At 42.3% G+C, this 27,046-nt stretch overlaps 1 long non-coding RNA gene across 1 annotated transcript; it reads left to right on the forward strand.

Annotated features, from left to right (window-relative positions):
• Positions 1-3,164: 3,164 nt before the first annotated feature.
• On the forward strand, positions 3,165-25,873 carry LOC122464220. Its single transcript, XR_006288161.1, has 3 exons — positions 3,165-3,361; positions 21,289-21,294; positions 25,862-25,873. It is a non-coding gene; the product is annotated as an uncharacterized LOC122464220 (long non-coding RNA).
• Positions 25,874-27,046: the final 1,173 nt, after the last annotated feature.

The following is a 27,046-nucleotide window of genomic DNA, read 5'->3' on the forward strand; positions in this document are numbered from 1 at the left end:
TGACAGAGCAGAAAAGTCATCTCTGGTCCCCCCAATCCTGTACTAGCACCCTAACCATCCCTCCCCTATAATAGCTCAGTGATGCACCATGCCACATGACAAAAGGAGATCAGAAAAGAGATAACATGCAGAAAGCAGCAAATGAATACTATTAAGACCATGAGAGAAAGGAAGAAAGAATATGCAAGTGGACAAGAAGAGCAGGATCAGAAAAAAAGGGCAGGGAGTTTCCTGGGTATCAGTGAAGTCACAATTTGGTCCTTTGATAACATAATGGCATCCTACAGAGGAACTCATCTGCTATCTTTCATATACTGAAAGATTTGATGGGAAATTTGTCTTGAACTACTAAGGCTTCTTAAAGGATTTGCTGTAGTGCATTTACTGAAGCAAAGGGGTTGGTTTGAAATTTTTACTATCGTATCTTTGGCTTTGCTGCAGGTACTACAATATCTCCATTTAAAGAAGCCTTTTCTGGTATGTCCATTTTTGGAGATTCTATCTCCATCAAGCCAACTATACCCATAAGCATTTAGGGACCTGTGTTGAGAATGGAAAAGAAAAGGAAAGTCCTGAACGGAACTGGAACCCAAATGAAAAGGACTAAAGTCAGAAATTTAAGATGCAAGAGATTAAAGTCCAGGACTGCCATGGTAGCATTCTCTGAAACCCTTCTGGTTCCATGCACAGGGCCAGTTACACATGCACGGATGAAATGATGGTGTTGGGAGGAGGGATATGGGTTTATTAGAAATTGGGGAACTTTTGGGGAAAGGAAGCACCTATATAGGAAGGATGGGTCCCACCTAAAGCAAAACAGAACCAGATTGCTGGTATATAAAATTAAAAAGGTTATACAGGAGTTTTTAAGCTAAGGGCTGGAGGAAAACTCACAGATGCAGAGGAGCATGTGGTTCAGACAGATACATCCTTTAGGGGAAGAATTTATTAAAGGGGATACTCTATGTCTTAGTAAAGAGAGGATAGAAGCTGATAAAATACAGGTAGGAACTGGAAAGAAACAGTCAAATGAAAAAGAGTCCCACTCAGTTACATCACATAAAGGCAGGCAACTAAATATTGACAGATGTTATAAGTGTTTTATACAAGTGCTAGAAGTCTAAATACCAAGATGGTTGAACTTGAGTGCTGGGTATTAAAGGAGAATATTGATATAACAGGAATCACATAAACTTAGTGGAACAATGATAATCAATGGGACCCAGTAATACAAGGGTACAAAATATACAGGAATGACAGAGTAGGTCGCACTGGTGGGATAGTGGCATTATATGTGAAAGAAAGCCTAGAGTCAAATATAGTAAAAATATTAAATGAATCAAACTGTTCCACAGAATTTTTATGGATAGAAATTCCATGCTTCAATAATAAGAGTATAGCAGTAGGAATATACTACTGGCAGCCTGACCAGGATGGTGATGGTGATTTTGAAGTGCTTAGGGAGGTTACAGAGGCTACAAAAACAGAAAACTCAATAGTAATGGGGGATTTGAACTATCCCCATTTTGACTGGATACATGTCACCTCAGGATGGGATGCAGAGATAAAATTTCTAGACAACATTAATGACTGTTTCTTGGAGCAGCTAATCCTGGAACCAGCAAGGGGAGAGACAATTTTTGATTTAGTCCTAAGTGGAGCACAGGATCTGGTCCAAGAAGTCAATATAGCTGAACTGCTCAATAACAGCAACCATAATGTAACTAAATTTAACATTCTTATGGGGGCAAGGGGCAATACCAAAGAAACCCACCACAGTAGTCTTTAACTTCAGAAATAGGAACTGAACAAAAATGAGGAAGCTAGGTAAGAAATTAAAAGGAAGAGTCACAAGAGTGCAATGACTGCAAACTGCCTGGAAACTACTTGAAAAACACTATAATAGAGACTCAAATGAAATGTATAACCCAAATAAAAAAAACAGTAAGAGGACCAAAAAAATGCCACCATGGCTAAACAGCAAAGTAAAAGAGGTTGTGAGAGGCAATGAGGCATCCTTTAAAAATTAGAAGTCAAATCGTACTAAGGAAAATAGAAAGGATCATAAACTCTGGCAAGTCAAGTGTAAAAGTATAATTAGGCAGGACAAACAAGAATTTGAAGAACTAGCAAAAGACAAAAAAAATTGTATTAATTTTTGTAAATACATCAGAAGCAGGAAGCCTGACAAATGAGCAGTGAGATCACTGGATGATCAAGGTGCTAAAGAAGCACTCAAGGAAGACAGGGGCATTGCAGTGAAACTAAATGACTGGATGATAGTTAATGTAATGCTGATTTTTAAAAAATGCTCCAGAGGTGATCCTGGCAATTACAGGTTGGTAAGCCTAATTTACTAGACAAATTGGTTGAAACTTATTAAAGACAAATAGATGAACACGATATGTTGGAGAAGAGTCAACATGGCTTTGTAAAGGGAAATCATGCTTCACCAATCCACTAGAATTCTCTGAAGGTGTGCATGTGGACAAGGGTGACCCAGTTGATATAGTGTACTTTGACTTTCAGAAAGCCTTTGACAAAATCCATCACCTAAGCCTCTTAAGCAAAGTAAGCTGTCATGGGATAAGCAGGAAGGTCCTTGCATGGATCAGTAACTTATAAAAAGATAGGAAACAAAGGGTAGGAATAAAACAGTTTTCAGAATGGAGAAAGGTAAATAGTGGTGTCCCCCAGGGATTTGTACTGGGACCAGTCCTGTTCAGCATATTCAGAAATTATCTGGAAATCAAGGTATATAGGGAGGTTGCAAAATTCTCAGATGACACAAAATTACTCAAGATAGTGAAGGCCAAAGCTGACTGCATAGTTACAAAGGGATCTCACAAAACCAGGTGAATGGGCCACAAAATGGCAGATGAAATTCAATGTTGATAAGTGCAAAATAATGCGCCCTGGAAAAAATAATCCCAACTATACATACAAAATCATGGGCTCTACATTAGCTGTTACCAGTCAAGAAAGATCTTGGTGTCATTGTACATAGTTCTCTGAAAATATCTGCTCAATGTGCAGTGGCAGTCAAAAAGGGTAACAGAATGTTAGGAACCATTAAGAAAAGGATAGCTAATAAGACAAAAAATCATAATGCACACACCGTAAATACTGCGTGTTGTTCTGGTAGCCCCATTTCAAATAAAAGATATATTAGAATTGGAAAAGATATAGAGAATGGCAACAAAAACGATTAGGAGTATGAAACAATTTCCATATGAGGAGAGATTAAAAAGACTGGGACTGTTCAGTTTAGAAAAGAGACTAATAAAGGGAACATAATAGAGGTCTATACGATCATGAATGGTGTGGAGAAAGTGAATAGGAAAGTGTTATTTACCCATTTGTGTAACCAGGGGTCACCCAATGAAATTAATAGGAAGCAGTTTTTTAAAAAAACAAAAAGTAGTATTTCTTTACACAATGGACAGTGTATCTGTGGAACTCACTGCCAGGGGATGTTGTGAAAGCCATATGTATAAGTGAGTTCAAAAAAGAATTAGATAAATTCATGGAGATTAGGTTCATCACTGGCTTTTAGCAAAGATGGTCAGGGATGCAACCCCATGCTCAGGGTATTCCTGAATCTCTGCCTGCCAGAAGATGGGACTGGACAGCCGGAGATGGGTCATTCAATAATTTCCCTGTTCTATTCATTCTCTCTCAAGCATCTGGTACTAACTATCACCAGAAGAAAAGATAGTGGTCTAGATGGACCATTGGTTGACTCTGCGTGGCTGTTCTTATAGTCTGATGTTCTAGGAGTTAAAAGTCATCTACAAACTCAGTAAGTACAGACAGTAAATGTCCAAATAGTCTTAACTCTGTTTGACTAAGTTTATAAAGAGGTGTGAAAAAGAGAGTTAGCTATTGGTTTTAATGATGGCAAACAAGTTGAGAAAAAATATACAAAACAACTAGAAGAATATACAAACTGCTTATTTTTTAAAAAAAGTCACTGAAAGGGAATCTAATGGTATAAAGCTACTTGTCAGTGTCCAATTATATCTTTCTTGAACATTATTGTGGAACAATCTGCAATATGGTTAGTGAGGAAAAAGCAGGGTTTAGAAGAGAGGTCCTGCAGGGATCAAGTGTTTGTGCTCTGCAGTTGCAGACAACATGTAATCTTTGCTTTACTGATTAGGTAATCTTATCGTAAACCTGAATAGATATGTACAGGAAGATGAAACTCAGAAAGATACCCCCAAATTAAGGCAGATAATACTAGCCACAGGCCATGTGGATTTGTGTGATTGATGCCCCTGCAGGAAGACTGAATGATGTTACACTTCAGAAAGATGTCACATTTATATGCAGTACCTGGGAAGTACAGTTTCAGCGAGAGGTGGGTCGGATAATTCAGAATTAATGAGGAAGCCTTCAGATGGTCTTGTAAGATTTGGTCCCAGCATGTTATAAGGAAAGAAAGCACATGTAGCACAGATAGAGTTATCTACCGATTTATCTGAAAAGGCTCATGGGCATTCTGTAGTTCATTCCAGTAAACACACTGAATATGTGTTCCTTACATTGAGATGAGTACAGAATTCCTTCCATTTCCCCACTGAAAAAGAAGACACTGTAGGGGCTACAGCTCCCTCCTTATTTGATTAATCCACACCCCTTTTCAGAATCTTTGATTACTGTAGTGAGAGATGGAAATATGAGACCTATTGAGGATTTTGGATGGCTAAAAGTATCCTGTATGCTGATATATTTGAGTGCTCCCCACCCAAATACATAAAATCAGGTTCTTAATATAGGTATCACCACAGTTGTTTTGAAACTGATTTCTTGAGAAATTATTGCAAGAAGGTTAGTGTTTGATGTCCCATTCATATAGGCTGTCAGTCTTTGGCTAGAACAAAGCCATGTATTCTTTCTGTCACATTCTGGGGTACAATCTAGACTAGTGAGAGGTTGTGTCACTGCCTGCTCCGTAACCCTGGGTGCCTCATAATGCTTTGCTGTGTAGCTCCCAACCCTGGGCTGCTCAAAAACAGCCAGACATCATATGGTCATACCCTGGGTGTCTGTGTACAGCTACAGCCCTGGACCAGCAGCTCTGACCCCAGCAACCTGTCAGCAACATTCCAGTCACATTCTGGCTTCCACCAGCTTTGGTTACACTTGCACGGTGGCACTAACACACTCCCAATTCTGAATTTTCCCCAATATGTGTGTTCTGCAATGTCCAGGCTTCTCCTGGACAGTTCAGATATTAGAGGACCATTGCCCCTTTCAGGGGTCAATATTCAACAGTTTGCTATTTTAACTGGAATTACCCAAACAGTTCAGTTTGAACACAATACTGGATTTGTTTTGATTAAAAAAATAAAACAAGTTTATTCCACTACAAAGAGACAGATTTTAAGTGAGTTCAAATGTAATATATTAAAGTCAGAAATGATTACAATAGAAATAAATATAAAATGCTTTCTAGTAGCTGAAACTTAACAAGCTAGACTTGGTTCAAGGTACAGGATCTCAGCATCATTAATGACCAAATTCTCAGGTCAGGATCTTCCCCCAGAAGCAAAGGGCTGGTTCCTTTGTCTTCTTAGGTGGAAGGGAGAGATAGGGAGTGATGGGGTGGTTTTGCCCCTAAGTTTTATAGTCTGGTCACCCTTTGAAATGGAGTCTTCTGAGAATTACCCCCCAAAGCAAAGTTTATTCAAACAGTAAAGAAAGTGCCAGGGAGTCTGGTGGTGAAGGTGGCTCCATATGCTTTCTTTTCCCATGTATGCTGAAATGCAGATTTGCTGTCTCCTGCCATTTCCCCCTCTTGCTGTCTCAAGGACCCTGTTTACTACTTATCTGTAAATTGAGGTAAACACATGTTCCTTAGTTTAAGATAGACCCGTTTAACAACTTTTGCCTCATCAGGGCTGTGTGGATTTGAATATGTGCTAACATCATCATAAAGGGGGACTTCATAACTTTACATATAATCTTGCTATATACATTTCACCATGATATTATTGACCAGCAAGTTATTGGTTTTCAAATGATACCTCACAAGGCACATTTTGTACAAAGATTATTACAATAGTGTGTAGGGTATGAATACAGGGGTACTTTCAGTCAAATTTTCTAAGAAAAAAAAAAAGGGGTGGTTTGGCCGCATTTGACCTCATTCAGAAATGGAAGAAAGTTGTTCCTGTGTGACAAGCCAAGTTGATGTTAGTTGATTCATCACTCCATGGTTTTCATAAGGAGTTAAGCTGAAGGAAGTTTTCCAGTGATGCATTTGGAGGAGGAGGTTATGGGGAGAGGGTTAAATCCTGCAATCATTACTCAAATAAAGCTCCCTTTTGCTATTGTTTATTTGTGTCCTGTGGGGGAGATTTTCAAAGGTACAACACTCATTGAAAATTAATGAGAGTAAGGTGCTTAAGTCTTATTTGTATTTTTTTAAAATTTACTTTGAAAGTCAGACACAGTGGGAAATATTCCATTACTCATTAGTAATTTTTTAAAAAATCAACTGGTATTAAATTGTTGTTTATTCCCCCCTTACATTGATTTATTCTCTCTTTACATGTATCATTCCTTGAGGCAGTGACTACATCTTTGTCTCTCTGTAATAGCTCTACTGTAATATAAAATAATTAGTAGTTAAAAGAAACTGCCCATGTTGTTCCAAACCAGAACCCTGTTCTCATTATTCCTACCTATTCTTCCTCCAAGAAAAGCAACTAGTTAATAGCACAAAATACAGAATTTTTAAATTTTCAAAACAATAAATATTAGACTAATTTTACTGTGTTTGGAATATACATAAATGGAGTTTTAGATCTTTAAACCATGTTTTCAATTCACACTCATCTAAATGTGCTTTTACAGGTTTAAAGTGTCTGAACAGGGCCACTCTTGAAAACCATATTTCTGATTTTCATGTATATCAGAAGGTTCAAAATGAGAACAGTCTTATTAGCAATCACTATGCTGTCTTTATTCATTTGTTCCTAATAACCAAAGAGTTCAGCAGACAGCTGGCACCACCTGTGTTTCCTTCAGCTAATGGATTTTATTTAAGAGTAGTACCTGACAGCACTGCAAGATAAAGAGGAATTGATCACAGAACTAAAAGTTAGTGGTTGCTTGGATGCATGTAATCATGACTTGATTATTCTGTTTGCACACAACAAATGTAAAGTCCAAACTAACCCCCCTCACACACACACACAGTGCTTTAAAAGGTCCAGTTGGACAAACCCCTGTCAGGGATAGTCTAGGTTTACTTGGTCCTGCCACAGAGTAGGGGGCTGCAACGATGTGAAAGAAGGAGATTACGTAGGTATAGCATGATTTATTCTTGACAAATCCATGCTGGCTATTCCTTATACCCTTATTATCCTTTAAGTGGCTACAAATTGATTGTTTAATAATTTGTTCCTGTATCTTTCCAGATATCAAAGTTAGGTGGCTGGTCTATCACTGGTCTTTGTTCCCCCTTTTAAAGATATGTACTATGTCTGACCTTCTGCATCTTCTGGGATGCCACCCATTCTCCATGAGTTCTCAAAGATACTTGCTAATGGTTCTGAGATTGCTTTAGCTAGTTTCTTAAGTATCCAAGGATGAATTTCATCAGGTCCTGCTGACTAGAATACATTTAACTTATCTTAATATTCTTTAACCTGTTCTTTCTCTATTTTGGCTTGCATTCCTTCCACCTTTAATTCCTTCCAATATTAATCACGTTGATATCTGGTCACCTTTAACCTTTTTAGTGAAGACTGAAGCAAAATAGGCATTAGACTCCTCAGCTTGCTCAATGTCTTCACTTATTAGCTCTCCTTCCCCACTAAGTAGAGGGCCTACACTTTCCTTCAGCTTTCTCTTGCACCTAATGTATTTAAAGAACCTCTCCTTATTGCCTTTTGTGTTCCTTGCTAGGTGTAACTCATTTCATGCCTTAGCCTTTCAAATTTTCTTCTTATATGCTTGTGCTAGTGTCTTGAAATCATAGAATCATAGAATCATAGAATATCAGGGTTGGAAGGGACCTCAGGAGGTCATCTACTCCAACCCCCTGCTCAAAGCAGGACCAATCCCCAACTAAATCATCCCCGATGGGGTTTTGTCAAGCCTGACCTTAAAAACTTCTAAGGAAGGAGATTCCACCACCTCCCTAGGTAACGCATTCTAGTGTTTCACCACCCTCCTAGTGAAAAAGTTTTTCCTAATATCCAACCTCAACCTCCCCCACTGCAACTTGAGACCATTACTCCTCGTTCTGTCATCTGCTACCACTGGGAACAGTCTAGAGCCATCCTCTTTGGAACCCCCTTTCAGGTAGTTGAAAGCAGCTATCAAATCCCCCCTCATTCTTCTCTTCTGCAGGCTAAACAATCCCAGTTCCCTCAGCCTCTCCTCATAAGTCATGTGTTCCAGTCCCCTAATCATTTTTGTTGCCCTCCGCTGGATGTTTTCCAATTTTTCCACATCCTTCTTGTAGTGTGGGGCCCAAAACTGGACACAGTACTCCAGATGAGGCCTCACCAATGTCGAATAGAGGGGAACGATCACATCCCTCGATCTGCTGGCAATGCCCCTACTTATACAGCCCAAAATGCTGTTAGCCTTCTTGGCAACAAGGACACACTGTTGACTCATATCCAGCTTCTCGTTCACTGTAACCCCTACGTCCTTTTCTGCAGAACTGCTGCCTACCCATTTGGTCCCTGGTCTGTAGCGGTGCATGGGATTCTTCCATCCTAAGTGCAGGACTCTGTACTTGTCCTTGTTGAACCTAATCAGATTTCTTTTGGCCCAATCGTCTAATTTGTCTAGGGCCCTCTGTATCCTATCCCTACCCTCCTGCGTATCTACCTCTCCTCCCAGTTTAGTGTCATCTGCAAACTTCCTGAGGGTGCAATCCACACCATCCTCCAGATCATTAATCCTCCTTAGAAATTTGTCCATATATCCACTTTGTATAGGATACCTTTTTTGATTTTCAGGTCATTAAAGAGCTCCTGATGGAGTCATCTTGGCCTATTACCATTCTTCCTGCTTTTCCTTTGCATTGGGATAGTTTGCATTTGTGCCTATAATATTGTCTCCTTAAGAAACTGTCAGCTCTAAACTCTTTTTCCCCCTTAGATTTTCTTTCCATAGGATCTTTCCTATCAGTTCTCTGAGTTTGTTAAAGTCTGCTTTTTTGAAGTCCATTGTCCTTATTCTGCTGCTCTCACTCCTTCCTTTCCTTAGAGTCATTAAATCTATCATTTCATTACCACTCCCATCCCAATCTCCTTCAGATTCACTCAGTTCCTTTCTGTTCACTACCAATGGCTGTCCCCTGATTATTTCCTCTACTTTTTGGAATAAAAAGTTGTCTCCAACATATTCCAAGAATTTATTGGAAATTTTGTGTTTTGCCTTATTCCTTTTCTAACAGATGTCTAGCTAGTTAAAGTTCCCCATTACTACCAGGTTTTGTGATATTTCTGTTGTTTGTTTTAGAAATGCCTCATCCACCTCCTCTTCCTGATTTGGTGGCCTATAGTAGACCCCTACCATTGTGTCACACCTATTTTTCACCCCTTTTATCTTTACCCCGATACTTTCAACTGGTCTGTTTCTCCTCTCCTTCTGGACCTCAGAATAAGTGTATATATTTCTCATGTATAATGCAACACCTCCTCTCCTTTTACCATGTCTGTCCTTTCTGAACAAGCTATACTTCTCTATGCCAATATTCCAGTCACAAGACTTACCCCACCAAGCTTCTGTGATGCCAATTAAATAATAATTGAACTTACATACTAATACTGCCAGTTCTTCCTGATTATTCCCCATACTCCTTGCATTTGTTTATCAACAACTAAAGAAACTAAGAAATTGAGCAGAATCCACCACTGATTTCCCTGTTGTTACTCCTGTGACCCTATTTTAATTCTCCATGTTCCCCCTCCTCCCTCAAATCTAACCCTTTCTTATGTCAGCTATTTTTATACTTACCTGAGGGCTTTTGACACCTGCCCCCATTGAACCTAGTTTAAAGCCCTCCTTACTAGGTTGGTGAGTCAGATGTGAAGATGCTTTTCCCATCTTCCCATCTCAGTTTGCTTCATGATGCATCATGGGAAATGTAGTTCTCCAGGAGCCAATTGAAAAGAATGCGGGCCCGATCTACAACTCCAATGAAGCAACATGCCACAATGGGGAAAAGCAGTTTGATGTTGAACTGATGCAAACAAAATGTTTTAGGTCAGTTCAACAAAATTAAATACTCTGCCTTGTGTCAAACCAGCCTGAAACATTTTATTTAATTTTTCTTGATGGAAAAGCTGACATTTTCCCATTGAAGATTTAATTTTGTGGAAACTTGGTTTTCTATCAAAAATGATTTTGACAAAATCCCAAGCTAACTGTAATTATTATAGAATCATGTTGTAACCACTATTCAGCAGTGTCTGTATACTCTTTAATAAGAGTTCTGTGTAATTTGAGAATATTTCCATTTAAATTTTACTGGCTTTTGAAACCTCATAGATACCAAATCCCCTAAAACAGTTGGATTTACTAGGCTTTTGCCCATTTGAAGATGGATTTTAAATAAGAATCTCTCTCTTCAAAAAGAAGCACAGATTGAAAAAAGGAAGGTGAAGTATCAGCCAGCCTTGGCTTACAGTTGATTCTTTAAGCTCACTTCCAGGAGGAGGCTCTAGTTTCCATTGAAGTGATTCAAGTAAGCATAATCCAGTGTGTTTGGAATTAAAATGCATACCTTAATAAACGCTGCGTTCTGAAGGAGAAGTACAAAGAATAAAGTCATCCCCGCAAAATAGTTTAAAAATAAAAGCAGACAAGCATGAAGAAAACAACTTTTGTTGTTTTCAACAATAAACATTCTGCACTAATAATGATTCATTGTTCCCTGGAAACATTCACTAATAAGAGTATCATAAAAGCACAAAGGCAGGATCAGCCAAAACAACTGTTAGATTAGCTAAACATTCTTAATCCTCTAATGAAGCACTAATTTTAATAGGATGCTAGTGTGCCCTCTAGCAATGGTCTATATGACAGACAAATAAAGTGCTTCTTTTAAAGTGCTGACTATGACCCTGATCTTGCAAACACATATACACATTACATTTTACTCATGCAGTTAATCCCATTGAAGTCAATGGAAGTAAAAACTTTGGTATATTAATGTAAATGCTTTTATATAAAATATAAAGCAAAAATAAAAAGTCATTTAAAGCTGTTTTGTTTAAAGCTATATAAAGCAAGATGGTAGTTATGATTAAAGCCCCATTTATACACAAATAACCCCTTCCCAGAGAGAGAGAGAGAGAGAACTGTAATTTTCCATGGAGCAAAAATGGAAAATTCAGGAAGGAAATCAGAGAGACAAGGTGGGTGAGGTAACATCTTTTATTGGAACAACTCCTGTTGGTAGAAGAGATAAGCTTTCGAGCTTACACAGCTCTCTTCTTTAGGTGTGGGGAAGGTACTCAAAGTGTTACAGCTAAATACAAGGATGGTGTTACCCCAAAATTCAGACTTTAGGCATCCCACAATGGCCTTCCTACCCTACCAACTCAATTGTCAATTTGATCAGTTTTGGTGGGCAACAGGAGGTGGCCTGTCCTAGAGGAATGGCCCAGGTTTTACCAGGGAGTTTGTGTCTGACCATCAGAGGACTCCCCAGAACACACTAGTTCTGTTAACCCTTGGGAGGACACAGATACAGCCTTCCGCCTGAAGGATTAACACTCAGGCAGTAATTTCTTCTAAGACAAAATAACTTTTATTTAACACATAATATTCTCTAATACAATAAGTCTAATACATATATCTAAAGAATAAACCATACACACAACAAGCGTAAATTAGAATATAAACAAACTCTAGCAGCATATATACATATTCAAATATCCAATACTATAATATTCAAAACCCACTACTATGATACTATGTAATACATATATACTATACAATTAGCACAATTTGATACTATACGTATGTAACTAACACAGTTTCAAATGATTACATTGTGCATGCAATGACCGGTCACATGCAGAATGCTGACAGCAAGGTATTACATATTAAACATATAGACACATACAGACATCCAGCTTTATTAACTCAAGCATACACATACACACTTCAATAGGAGTCTATTAAAATTGTTAGGCTTACTTCTCCTGATGTCTTCTCTCCCTCTGGGCAGTCCTTCTGTTCTGTCAATTGTCGCCGTCCGCTGCTACTCTTTCAGCCTTCCTTCTTCTCTCTTCATGATTTCAGCTCTTCTTGATCTTTCTTCTCTGGCAACTCCCCTGCTCTTCCTCTCACTCCAGCATGCCTTCCCCTCATTCTAACAGGGACTGACTGTAGCCTATTAGCGCTCTGCCTTACGTACAGTTGGCCCACCAATCAGCTTCAAGCCCTGATTGAAAACCTGTGACTTCAGAATGTGGACCTGTTTGAAGACATGTGTTCTACCTGACTGACCCCTCCTTTCAGGTGTTGGAGTGACCTTTGTTTCACCCCAGTCGGCCTGCTTGCTATTGGCCGAATTATTCTAAGGCCTTTCACAGCTCTGATTCCTTACGGCTGCCATTTTGTTTTCCCTCGCTGTGACTGCTTAAAACTCTATATACCTTAACATTGTGCTTCACTGACACCACTCCAATTTCACTAATTTACATAAGGCCCAAATCACGATCTCTCCCTGCTTCAGGTAATGGTGACAGGCCAGCACCATTAATGCTGGACAGCGCTTAGTGCTGAATAGCGTTTTCAGCTGTTTTCAGCACACAGAGAGCAGCGGAAAAATCCTCTGTTTCAGGGGAACAGATAAGGAGTTTACACATGTTGCAAGGGTCCATTCAAGGTATAGTGGGCAGTAAACACCTCTACAGTTGTAGGACAAAGTGGATTACAGATTGTTGTAATGAGCCATAGTGTCTTTAGTAAGTCCATGGTTTTTAGTGTCTAGCAGAATTATGAATTTAAGTTCCCAGGCTTATCTTCTGAAGGAGCAGGTTTCCTTTGTGCAGGTTTCCTTCAAGGATAGAGACCAAGAGGTCAGTTATGGAGTGATTGTTTTGTGAAAAATATTCACCCTCGGGTGATAGGGTGTTTTTGTCTTATTTTTCTGCGTGAGTTCATTCGAGAGTGTAGTGATTGTCTGGTTTAACCCACCTAGTTGTTACTGGGGAAAATCATTATGTTTCACAAAAACATGTTTTGATTTATAGAATTAGCAATATAGAGATTTGTGGCACTTTACAGAACAGAGAGGGCACTTTGATAGCCAGGTTCAAACAAATCAACAAAGATTTATTAATTCTAAGAAATAAAGAATTTGAACTTATTCATTAGCTTGTCAGAGCATCAAATGATAAAGCCATAAGTTGTTAAAGACATAAATTGATTTCTCTAGAATTTGTTAAATACTCTGGAACTTCTGCTATGGGAAAGTTCTTATTCAGGTTATTATTTTCTGCTGCAGAATACTGTGTAGTTGCAAATTCTCTGGTTTTATCCACCTGTGTTTATCCTCTAGGATTAAAGTCCCTGGCAAGATCTTTGCTCACATTCTGCTTGCTAGACATCATCATCGACAGCAATCAAGTTTCACTATTAGGCAATCACAAGAGCAGCACTGGGGTGCAGTTTGCGGGGGCTGTAGTTACCCCAAAATTTGCCTTAGCCCCCCTGTAGCCATTGCTCCCAGTGCAAAGATCAAATGTTACACAGAAGTAAGGGTGGTATGGTATGGTATTGCCACCCTTACTTCTCCACTGCTGCTGCCTTCAGAGTTGGGTGGCCAGAGAGTGGTGGCTGCTGGCCAGACACCTGGCTCTGAAGGCAGCGGTGCTGCCACCAGCAGAAAGAGTCAGTGAAAGGAAGTAAACCAAATCCAGTTCTGCTGAAAAGCACCCAGGGAGCCCTGGGAGCAGCTGTGCTGTGAGCCCCATGCACTGAACAGAAGGGAGAAGTTTGCAACTGCGCTCACAGGGCTGCGAAACCTTCTGGTGCCTGGAGGCTGGGTGACATTTCGCCTCTGCTGCTCACCATGTCAATGCCTAGGTGTGACAATTCCTGGGCTGCAGAGATTTGTGGAGCAACCCAGAGCAGAATGATTGACAGGGGAGCTATTGGGATCTTCATGGTGAAACATGCACACAGCTGCATGGCCCAGCTCCACTCTGTCTCCTTCACAATTCAGCCACGACTGTGGGATTTGCGCTCCCCACCCAACTCTGTGTCACCAAAGGGCAGAGCCGGAGAGCAGTGCTGGGTGAGTGTTCAGCAAGCTGAACTCTCTCTGAGACCACAGCGGCCTTCCTCAGCAGCTCCCCTGGCCACTTCTCCAAACCCTCCCCTCTCCCTCCACCTCCTGCAGCAGCCAGCTCCTCCTTGGCTGGCCTCCCGTGCCCTCTCCAGCCACCTCACTCCAGCCGGGCACCTCCAGCACACTGCCTCTTCAAAAAGATCTTGCAGCCATGTCAGGCCTTAACCAGCCCTTAACTAGCAACAGCAGCCTAGCTAATTGTGCCACTGTAGCACAGCCCCCCAGTTTTCTAGCCCACCTCAGCCCGCCCACTGGGAAGAGACTGGTGCTGCCCCTGGGCAGTCAGCAATGGATGCTGTCCTTACTCTCTAGCTTCTCCAAACCACTGCCCATGGTATGGAGTTGAATGTCTCATGACAGAAGACTGAGGTCCAGAACCACGGAGCTTGACCACCAGAGCCCCTGGTGCAGGTGACAATAAGTACCACAGAGAGTGCAGATAAATTCATCTACCTAGGGTGCAAGCAGAGGTCAAATGGTCACTGTAAACTGGGTGTTCTTCAATGAATAGGTCTCACTGCTCCTGTATGAAGTCCCACTTATGGATGCAAAAGTGTTTTTGCACTGAGACAAAGTCCATGATCTATCAAACTTGTGTTCTACCTGTATTGCTGTCCAGATAAGAAACCTGGACCCTCTCACAGGCAGACTTGGAGCATCTAGAGGCATTCCATTTGCGCTGTCAACACAAAATCATGATTGTAAAATAGTTTGATTTTGTGGAAAATGTCATAATCTTGCAGAAATCTGGGCTTCCTTCAATCACTCCTTATACTCAAAAGCAGCATTTTCAGCTATGTCATCAGTATGGACGAAACACCCCAGCACACTGTGCTCTCAAACTCTCCATTGATGTATGAAGAGTGCATGCCCTGACTCTACCTGGTGTCACCCCAGAGATTTCTGGATTCATAGGATTGAGTCAGATCTGCCTGGTGCAATGCCATGAATTACGGTCACTCTGGCTGCTACAACGGTCCTCTGTAGACTATGTATGTTTGATGATGATGATGGTGATTGATGATTACAGCATAACAAATAGCAATTTTCAGGACTTGCAGACAAAGAAAACTCCACTACAATATTTGAGACTCTAGGGAATGCTAGCTTCCAAAACTGAAAGCTCAGTGGAGCTAGTTTCTTTAAGTTATTACATATTGATTTAAAACTGTACTTTTGCTGGAATATTGTTCTGAAAGAGTTATATGCTGGAACACACACTCTGTGCATGTACAGTAAGTGAAAATCTGGCTGAATATTTAATATTTTCTCCCCACTGAGATTTTGATTTTGATTGCAAATTTTACATATTCACCACTGATTCTGGGGCCAATGAATATAACAGTCTTAGCCATGACTGTATCCATTATAACCATGGCCAGAGTATTGTTGCCCCTGTGGCCTGAGCGGTTAGCCAATATTCAAGGCATTGCAGGTTTATTTTCATTAGGAGAAGAAAATGGTTATGAGTCAGTTATATTCTTTGATGCAATCCTATTTATTTACAAAGAATAAACATGCAATTTCCCGATTATGCCAACTTAATAACACCGCCTCGCCGAGCAGCATAGAGTCAAGGTCAATGTAGTTAGGTCAACACAATGCCAGTGCTGACACTGCATTACTTACATCAGCTGTTGGTGGCCTCCAGGAGCTGCCCCACAATGCCCACCCTGCCTGCTCTGGTCACCGTTGTGAACTCCACTGCACAGCAGCCAGCTGGACAGGGAACTGCCCCTTCCCTTTAAAGCCCCATGAATTTTTGAAATTCTATTTCCTGATTGCCTGGCTTGGAGAGTACACCTAGTAACTCTAGAGCACACCTAGCAACTGCCCAGCTGACCATGCTGGCCACACGCTGCAAATGCGCTCCTGCCTGGAGTACACAGGAGGTGTTGGATCTCCTGGGTCTGTGAGGAGAAGAGGCTGTGCAGTCACACCACTGATCCAGCCATTGAAACGTCGACAACTACAAGCAGATTGCTTGGGATATGGAGGAGAAGAGCTACAAGAGGGATCAGTAGCAGTGCCATGTGAAAGCCAAGGAGCAGTTGCAGGCATACCAGAAGGCAAAGGAAGTTAACAATTGCTCTGGTGCAGAGTCTCAGACCTGCTGCTTTTACAAAGAGCTGCATACCATCCTCGGACGAGACTCCACCCCCACCCCCGCCCCCCAAGAGCCTTGTGGATACTTTGGAGGAGCTTGAGTCAGAGACCCCTGCCATGAACATCAAGGAGGAGGTGTTGGATGAGGAATAGGAAGAGAAGTATGGAGACAGGCAACCAGACAATCCAGATGCGCAATGAGCCAGGACATATTTGTGACTCAAGTGCAGTCCAGCCACACACTAAAGTCCATCACAGGCAAGCCTGATGCAGGGGAAGGAACATTTGTTAAGTATTCTGTTTGCTTTGAAATTGCAGTGATGGAACAAAGTAGCAGGACACATCTGTTGATTTACTCTTTTGTTTACTTATGCTAGAAGACGTAGTGAAACAACCAATACAGGTAGAGTTGCTATCTGCTTCTCATCCCCCTCTACAGTTAGGCAGAGTGGCCCCTGTGGAACACTCTGTTAATGTGCACTGGAATGTCCTGTGAATTCTCCGTAGATATACTGATGAAACTTTCCTGCAGGTAGTCTGCAATCTTCTGCTGAAGGTTTCTGGGGAGGACTGCCTTATTTCTTCCACTGCAGTAGGACATTTTCCCAGGGGACTCAGTGATTACTTCAGCAGGAACCACTACATCACACAGGCTAGCAGCATACAGTCCAAGTCGAGCACCCTGATGCTTGAAGAAGCTGTTCCCTTTCCACCTTCATTACCCTCAGGAATGAGGTATTGGCTAAAATCACCACTGCCTGTGGAAAACGGTGCAAGTATTCAGTTCAATTGCTCTATACACATATACTTCATGCCTGTGAGCTATCCCCTCTCATTTCCCCAATTCGCTCACCACCACAGGGCCATACTCACCATAGCTGGTGCTGTGACTGCCACTGTAAATCCCAAGGAGAAGTGAGAATGTAGTTTTTACAACTTGTGTGGATCAAGGGGTGTGAGTTCAGTATCCTGACAATGGTACCTTTATGTTTTGTATCGTCAGCAGCTGCAAATGTGTCATTGAGAGTCTTTTCATCCACACCAGTGGAACGGCTGAGACAGATAAGGAGAATAAGGAAGAGGACTCAGGATGACATTTTCCAAGAGATCCTGCAACCCTCCGCTGCTTCAGTTAATGAGCACAGGTCTTGGACAACCCTTGCAGACAACATGAACATGGATAGAGCAGAGTAGGAAAAGGAGAGGGATGTGCAGCAGAAGATGCTTAAGCTTTTCAAGGAGCAAACAGACATGCTGCAGAGTCTGGTGTACCTGCAGGTCCAGCAATCCCATGCTCGTCTCCCTCTGCAGGCCATAGAGGACTGCATATCAGGACCTCCCTATACCTCTCCTCAACATTCTGCATGGCATCAAGGGCCACTGCACTACCTCTACCGCTACACGCCTGGGGACATTAAAGACATTCACAGCCCCACATACAGTGACCTGTGAAAGACATGGTTGGTATATGTATATCTGAAATGGATATGACTGTTCTTTCCCCTTCATAAGTTTTTTCCCTTAATTTATTAAGTTTATTAAGTTATAAATGCTTTTCTATTTGCATTGTTATGGAATAAAAGTCTGTTTTTGGAAACATAATTCATCTTTATTAGTTTGATACAGAGGATGTTTTAGCTGCTCCCTGTGCGCTGAAAATGCTGTTCAGCACAAGGTGCTGTCCAGCGTCAGTAGTGCTGATCTGTCATCATTAGCTGACGCAGGGAGAGATCCAGATTTGGGCTTTTGTAAATTAGTAAAATCGGAGTGATGACGGCGAAACATAATGATAAGGTGTATATAAATATTTCATTTGTTTGGTAATTATAAAGATTTAAATAGTCAATAAAGATACTTTTTAAGCAGTCACAGTTAGGGAAAACAGTATGGTGGCTGCAACAAATTGGGGCTGTGAAAACCAAAATGGTGACCTTACAATGATTTGGCCAATGGCAAGCAGGGAGACTTAGGTGAAATAAGGTCACTCCAAGGTCTGAAGGGGGGGTGTCAGTCAGATAGAACACAAGTCTTCAAACAAGTCCATCTCTAAAGGCGCAGGTTCCCAATCAGGTGCCAGATTCTAAAGGACTTGAAGCTGATTGGTAAATTCAAATTGTATGATGTCCAATATCCAATCAGAATAGGTCAAGATCTGTATATAAGGTGGAGAGCTGACAGGCTTCAGTCAGTCTGTGTCTTCTGAGTGGAAGGCGCCAGTGTGAATGAGCAGCAGAGCAGTTCTTGCAAGAGAAGATTAAGAAGAACATCTGAAAGAGCTGAAATCATTGAAGTCAGAAGAAAGAAGCAAAGTGGTGGAGCAGCAGTTGACAGAACACAAGAATCCAGACAGAGCAGAGGGAAAGAAGACAGTGGAGAAAATAAGCATGATGATTTAAGGCAAAGACTCCAATTGAAGCATGTATGTATATGCCTGAGTTAATAAATCTAGATGTTTCTGTATGTGTGTGATGCTGCACCCCATATTGTTCATAAGTGTATGATTATGATATGATTATAACATAATTATGATGCATATGTACAAGATATGCCTTGTGAGGTGTCATTGGGAAACTCATGATTTCCTGAATATGATTATCCTATTTGTGAGCATGTATCATTTTTGTATCTGACATTATGACTATTGACTATGTATCTGTATTTCAAATGTGATTACACCTGGGTAACACCCACTAGGCAAAAGGCTTCCAGTTAGACAGCTGGTTGGGAAGGGCCTATTCAGAGTAATGGGCCATTAGGGGAAACAACAGGCCTTAGGAGAAGCTTATCCCCCACCTGGGGACCCTTCCTCAGAATGCTCAAGACAGCCTATGAGTAGTGGCTGCTATGACTCAGCAGAGCATGTTAGGGCATGTGACCAGACCACATGACACTGAACTCCATTTTGGTACCTGCATTTTTCCATAAACTGGACTGGGAACTGAGTTTGGAACAAAGGGTTCCCACCATATGAGAAAGCTATATAAGGCGGGGTGTAACATCATCTCTTGGCCTCACTCCCTACACAACAGAACTCCTGGAAACACCTGAGAAATAAAGACTGAACTGAGGGAAGTACTGGTCCCAGGCTATAGGGATTTCTAGCTTGTGTATGGCAACTTGTTGGACTGCTTGTATCATCAGTCAGGGTGAGAAATTTATATTTGGGTAGTTTGCGTTTTTGTTTATTTGCTAGGCAATCTGCTTTGATCTGTTTGCTATCACTTATTATCACTTAAAATCTATCTTTTTGTCGTTAATAAACTTGTTTTTTGCTTTTTCTAAACCAGTGTGCCTTTGAGTAAAGTGGGGAAAAATCTCAGCTTGGTTAACACAAGCTAGCGGTGTATATCTTTCCCACATTGAGGGGAAAGTGAACATATTAATGAGCTTACTTTGTACAGATCTCTGTGCAGTGTAAAACGGTATAATTCTGGGTTTATACTCCAGCCAGGGTGCAAGGCTGAGGAGCTGGCAAATTGGCTTTGTCTCCTGCCTGTCTTTGAGTGCTTAGGTAAAGCACTCAGGTATCTCAGTTGGGTGTATGGCATCACCTGCTGTCATGTTGGGTGATAACAGGGCCCGGGGAGGCTGGCTTTATCTCCAACAAAGCAGTGTGAGCAGGGCGCAGAAGTTTCCACGGCTCCCAGACTGCACCCGGGAGTGACAACCTGTCACAGTGTGTGTTCATTGTTTATTATGTTTTAGTGTTTTATGTGCCTTGCTGCCAGCATTCCGCATGTAAATGGCCATTGAATTCAGAATGTAAACACTTAAAACTGTGTTTAATTGTATAATAACATAGTATTGGGTATTGGAATATGCATATGTGCTGTTAGAGTTTGTTTGTATTCTAATATATACCTGCTATGTTAAAAAGGTTTATGGTTTATTCTTTTTAGTATATGCATTAGACTTATTGTATTAGGGAATATTTTGTGTTAAATAAAGGTTATTTTGTTTTCAAAGAAATGACTGCCTGAGTGTTAATCCTTTGAGCGGAAGGCTGTATCTGTGTCCTCCCAAGGGTAAATGGAAATAATTTGTTCTAGGGAGTCCTCTGCAAGCCAGAGATGAACTCCCTGGTAAAACCCAGGCAATTCCTCGAGGGCAGGACACCTCCTGTTATGTACCAAAACAGACCAAACTGACAATTAGGTTATTAGTGTAGGAAGGCCACTCTGGGGTGCCTTAGGTCTCAATTTTGGAGTAAGAAAGTCACAACATATGCTGGGTGGTACTGATGTCATTCACAGACAGTATTAATAGGTGCATTGGAAATGTTATACTACTACACACACAGCACTCCAAGGATTCATACAGGGTTGTAAAAGAGCAGGGCCAGGTACAGCACAGTACAGCAACAGACACTATTCTGGTTTACTAATAAAATGGTCTTCCAAAGCTTCCCTGAGGCATATAGCTCCATGTTGAGCTCTTCCTATAGCCTTGGTACCTGGCTGCTCAAAATCAGCAGACAGCCACTCCACCTCTGCCCTCCACCCCAAGAGAAACTTTCCCCCCATTGCTTCAAAGATGTTATGCAGGAGACAGCAGGGAGCTATAACCATTGGAATATTTTTTTCACTGAGGTCCAATCTCATGAGTAGACAGTGCCAGCAACCCTTCAAATGACCAAAGGCATATTCAATTGTCATTCTACACCTGCTCAACCTGTAGCTGAAATGGTCCTTGGTGTTGTTGAGGTGGTCAGTGTATAGCTTCATCAGCCATAGGAGCAATGGGGAGGCTGGGTCTCACAGGATCACTATTCGCATTTCACCATCACCAATAGTAATCCACTGTTTGGGAAAGAAAGTTCCTCCTTGCAGCTTTCTGAACAGCCTTCTGTTCTTAAAGATACATGTGTCATGCACCTTCCTTGACCACCCCACATTAATGTCGGTGAAGCATCTCTGATTATCCACCAGCACTTGCATTAACATAGAAAAGTAGCCTTTTCTGTTGATGTACTCTGTGGAAAGGTGGTCTGGTGCCAAAATGGGGATATGCATACTCACTATTGCCCCACTGCACTTTAGGAACTCCATTGCTGCAAAACCTATTTCCTGCACTTTGCCCAGAGTCACAGTCCTTCACAGCAAAAGGAGATTAATGACTCTGCACACTTGTATCACAACAGGCCCCACAATGGATTTCCCAACTCCAAATAGATTACCAACTGATCAGTAGCAATCTTGCATTGCAAGTTTCCACAGTGCAATTGCAACTTGCTTCCACACTATCAGTTCTGATATCATTTTAGTGTTGCTGCGCTGGAGAGCTGGGGCGAGCTCTGCACACAGATCCAGGAATGTGGCTTTGAGCAGTGGCTGCAGAATTTTTGAATGCACATCATCCCAAACCTGTATGAAAATGTGATCCAACCAGCCAGTTCTTGTTTCTCAGGCCCAGAACCCACACTCCACCATCTGAAGCTGCTCTGGGAACACCACCAACAATCTTGAATTGTTTCTTTCTGTGTTTCACAGCAATCTAGCCTCCAGGGAATTGTCGTGTTCCGCACAACTCCTCTTGTGGATCAGCAAATACTGCAGGATCAGGCAGCCCATGTTAGCAACACTCATCACAATAGTGCAGAGCTGTGCAGGAACCATGCTTCTGTCAGAGACCGAGGAGAGAAGCACGGATTTGTGTGGATAATTTTCAAAAGAGGCATGAAACATTATGGGATGCAGATGAAATTATGGGATGGAGAATGCTGCCTTATGGGAAGGTGAACCCATGCTCCCAGTCACCCCTGCATGATTTTTGGCCCGATAAGACATTGCAAAACCTTCCAAAAATACCCTGCGCTACATGGCGGCAAGTTGCACAATGGGATAGCGACCCATGTATCAAGGGGTCAGTGGGGGTTTGTGGAGCCGCTCTCTCTCTGGTGGCAGTAGCACCTAGTGGTAAGAGCCCAAAGCACCACCCTCTCTAGCAGCAGTGGTGCCTTGTATCAATAGTCCAAGGTCCACCCTGTCTTTGGTGGCACTAGTGCTTTGTATCAATAGTCCAAGGCACCGCACTATCTAAGGTGGCGCCTAGTGGTAAGAGTACAGTATCTGCTGTAGCTAGTGACTGTATCGCCCAATGTTTGGAATCCCAGTAACTGCTACAACCAGGGGCAGTATAGCCCAATGTACAGGGATGGCAGGGGCACCTGGACCCACTCTACGCCACTGAGTTCCAATCCAGGACCCTATAAAGCCAGTTACCCTGTTCAGGGTCTAGCTCTCCATGTCCCCAAACATGTCCCCTGAGTCACTTCCTACCATTAGGCCTGCCTCGGGCTCTCCTCCACTGGCAGTGGCTTGAGGCCCCCTCAGCCCCCGCAGTTGACTGGGCTCCTGCGGCATAGTCAGGGTGTTCGGTCTTGGCAGCTTGGAGGCCTGTCAGCTTCTCAACAGGAGCCTATAGAACACATCCACTCTCCTCCTCAGCCAGCCCAGACTAAGCTAAGCTGCTGCCTTTCATATGCTCTCAGTGCATACCCGGCAAAGATAAGGAGGCATGGCCTCTTGGGCAGGGCACCAGAGCCCTCCAAAAAGTGGGGGCCGGCCCTGCCCCCCACCAAGCCGGAAGCTGGAGTGGGGCCAGGGGGTCCCCCCGCCCCAGCCAGGGGTCGAGATGGGGCGAAAACAGTCCCCTGCCCATGTCCCCACCCCCCAAACCCCAATCCAGGGAAGGTGGAGGGACCCAGGCTCCCCCAGCTGCCTGTGCGACTCTCCCTCAACCTGGCTCTGGCTGGGGGGCGGGGGGGACCTTGAAGCTGCAGCCCGGCCATGATAAGAACCACGCAGGTAGCTGTGGGGAGCCGCGGCAGGGCGGGACCGCCAAGAGCAGCCTCTGACCTGTGTCCCCATCTCCCGAGCCCCCCGCCCAGCACAGGTAGAGGGTCTGCGGCTTCCCACAGCTGCCCATGTGACTCTTACCATGGACAGGCAGTGGCTCCGAGGGCCCCCCCTCCCCTGGCTGAAGATGGGCTGGGGAGAGCCGCGTGCTCAGCTGTGGGGAGCTGGCATGGAGTCGCAGAGCCTCCACCTCCACCTGCCCTCAGCTGGGTGGGGACATGGGCCAAGGGCTGCTCTCGGCTGGCCCCCCACCACAGGCAGGTGGAGGGTCCTCCACCGATCCCCACAGCTGTCCAGGCTCCCTGTCCAGGCTCCATGTTGGCCCGGCCACAGCGAGTGGGGCCTCAGGGGAAAGAGGAGGGGAAGGGCTGGGGTCTGCCCTGATGAAGAGTGGATGGGCCAGTTCCATCCACTTTCAAAAAGTGGGAGGGGCCTGGCCTCCCCCCTCCCCCCCCCCGGTTCCAGCACCACTGGCCCAAAGCAGTTTGTTAACCCCGATGTCACTAGTGTGGGGTTAATACACCCTGTCACACCACTGTATACTGCTCTGCATTGATACAAGCACTCCTAGTGAGAACACGCACCACCGACACGAGGAGCGTAGGGTGGATGTGCACGAGCAATGTAACAATTGCAGTGGCTGAGCACCGAGGTAATTTAGGTCAACATAATTCTGTAGTGTAAACATGGCCATAATTGCTCCTTCCTCTTAGTCTGAAAGAAGGCTGCTAAGTACATTCATTGGCTTTAAGTAGGTATAGTATAAATCAAAGAACTACTTGTGGGCAGCTATTAATACCTTCGAGCATATCAGTATTAAAGCTTTATCCTGCCATCAAAAATTGGAATTAAAGTTGCACAAAACTTTCACAACAAAAAGCTAAACTAATCAAATCTGAGTTTTTTATTTAATTACAAACTCAAGTTTAGACTCATTCAGGGGTGTTGGAACAATCTGCGTAGTGGAGATGCTGAGAGCCATTGAACCAAACTGTAAACCCTGAATATGACAGAAACCACTTCAAGTCAGGGGTGCTACCGCATCCTCAGCACCTCTAGTTCCAGCACCTATGTACTCTTTCCTCAAATGGTTTTCTATGATGTGGATTCAACCTTGAAAAGCAAGACTGTTTCTTTAAAGAGCTTCAAATTTTGAAGCTGTGCAGATTTTTATTGCAAAGAGCCATTTTAAAGGAATTTTGCAAAAAAATCAATAATGGGTATAAAATTACCCCAGACTAAATGGCTCAGAAGAATTTCAGCAGTTTAGCAGAGCATATTAATTACTTTGGGTTTTACCTTTAAAAGAACCAGAAAGTCAGCAGAAGTATTTAAAGAAAGTGTTGCATGGTTTTTGCTATGTCAGTTTTCTTGATGTTATTAATTCCTACTCTATCAAACTGAACAGTGTATAACAATAGGTCAGATCCTCAGCTGATGTAAATCAGTGTTGCTGGGCTGAAGTCAATGGTGCTAGTCATGATGCTAGTCAGAATATTTCTCCATGTCTCAGCAGAGAGCTATGCAACTGAAGATACTGAGCCATTCAGTGTTTTCTGAACCATATATGTTTTAATCACATAGCCTTTTACAAAGATATGCAGCAACAGAGTCTGACAACGAGTAAGCCAGCTGGAAGTGCTGGAGTCATCTTTTTCCGAGGACTAGGTAGCCACTCACAATGAAAGAGACTGATTTTAGTTAAGGCTGCCCCCCCACCCCCTCGGAGACTGCGTGACTGTTTTGAAGGTTTATGACTTCTCATCAAAAATGCAGTTTGCACTAGTTATAAAAAAATTACATTAATATTGTATCTTGCTAAAATGACCATATTTTTATACAGAGAAATAAATAATATAACAATGGAGTTCTTCACAGCTCTATCGGAGACAGGGAGGGTGGGCTCTCTGGTGGGCTATACAAGTTTCTCTTGCCTAATCTATACTAGACTCAGGATTGCTGATATAGTGATACCAGCAACCCACCCAGTGGAGATGCATTTTATATTTGCAGAAGAACTCTTTTTCTTGTATAGCTTTTTCTAGTTCCCCACATAAAATAACCTATGCTGGGAAAAGGATTTTTTGGCTGGTATAACGGTGTCCACATCAGGGCTTACTAGCCTAAAAATGTCATCCAGATTCACCCCCACTAACTAATATTGTTATGTTGGCGAAAGTGTCTAGTGTAGACCTGGTCTTAATCTCTGTTGGTCATCAGAGCTGACAAATTCGAATGCTGAGCTATATACCTGCTATAATGGTACTGAACACTTGAGAACAGCTGTTAACTATGGTTAGTGGATACCGCAGGATGTTTGGCCTGGAGCTAAGTTTTGAGATTTTTCAGATATGGAGATGGGCATTTTCATACAAAGGGGCACTGGAACTCCAGGCATGCCCTGTGCACTGCCTGGCAGTTCTTGAGGGACGGGTTTGAGTCTGGTCCCTGTTTATATAATTGTCCTTTAAATAAAGCACCTTGAGTTTCTCAGAGTACTTTGCAATCCTTTTAGTTACACAGTAGCAACTGAAATGTGTTTATTTGGTTCTGAAAGTCTAACACAAGATTCATCTGCTGCCCATGTGTGCAGGTGTCTCCCCACTTCATCTGTAGGATCCACTTACTTCTTTGTCTAAATCAGGTAGTTTTCATAGGTATTTTCTTCAGTTTGACATGGTGAAAGTCCCAAACCTTTAGAACTACGAGCGCATTTTTATCAATACAATAGCCACTTTGTTTTACTTTAACAGACTTCACTGTGTGGAAGTTAGGTTGGTCTCTGAGAATTTGTCTTCACTAGAAAATGTTACATTTAAAACCTCTGGTTAAGAGTTGAGATGTCAATATGGAGCTGACCCTGTCTAATCAGTTAGTGTAAACGAGTCATATTCAGCATGTCAGCTAATGTGGATTAAACTCCAGTCATATGCTGATGCCTCAGATAAGACATTGAATCTGATTCTGATCTCACTTACAGTGGTTTTATACCAGCCTAACTATTGATTCAGCAGAATTACTCCCAATTCACACTGGTAAAAGAGATCAGAAACAGCCCCAGTCAGTGCAGTTTGTCCCCTCTTTTGGGGGACCCAGTCACATCTCCGGCTATTCAGAGCAGAGATACCCTATGAAATACATTTACTCTGGAAAGAGGTATTGTTTCCTTATCCCTGGTATGTATTCTGGCTAGACACTGTTTATGTGCAGACATTATGATGTGGGCACCTTCTCTTTGTTATACAATATGGGCTGACCTGAAAAAACTCATTTAACTAGCATTTCACTGGAACTTGAATCAGTGAACCAAAGATGAAAGATCAGCATTTTATATACGGTCATTCAGCTCCATCAAGCACATCTAAAATATTACCACTGAAATGTCCAGTCTCATATCATATTTCAGAGTCAAACCAATTTGGCAAGATTACATTTAAATATTTTTTGGAACAAGCTTGCATTGCTAAAAGCCAGTTAAAACTGTGCTGCACAGAGGCTATGTTGCATGGTAACATTTCATATTTCATTATGGTTTACAGGGACTTGACACATTTAATGAACACTAATAAATTCTGTTCATGCCAACAAAATATACCAGTACCAAGCCTGAAACTTTGTCTAGGGTTAATTCCAACTATTGCTAAGGTATCTCTATGTCTCTTATTGGCATAAAATAAAAGAAACACACATTTTAAAATAACTATACTTTTCCCATACCATTCATGAAGGTGATCACCTGGCT

The sequence above is a fragment of the Chelonia mydas genome, chromosome 2, assembly GCF_015237465.2.
Source record: "Chelonia mydas isolate rCheMyd1 chromosome 2, rCheMyd1.pri.v2, whole genome shotgun sequence".
NCBI lineage: Eukaryota > Metazoa > Chordata > Testudines > Cheloniidae > Chelonia > Chelonia mydas.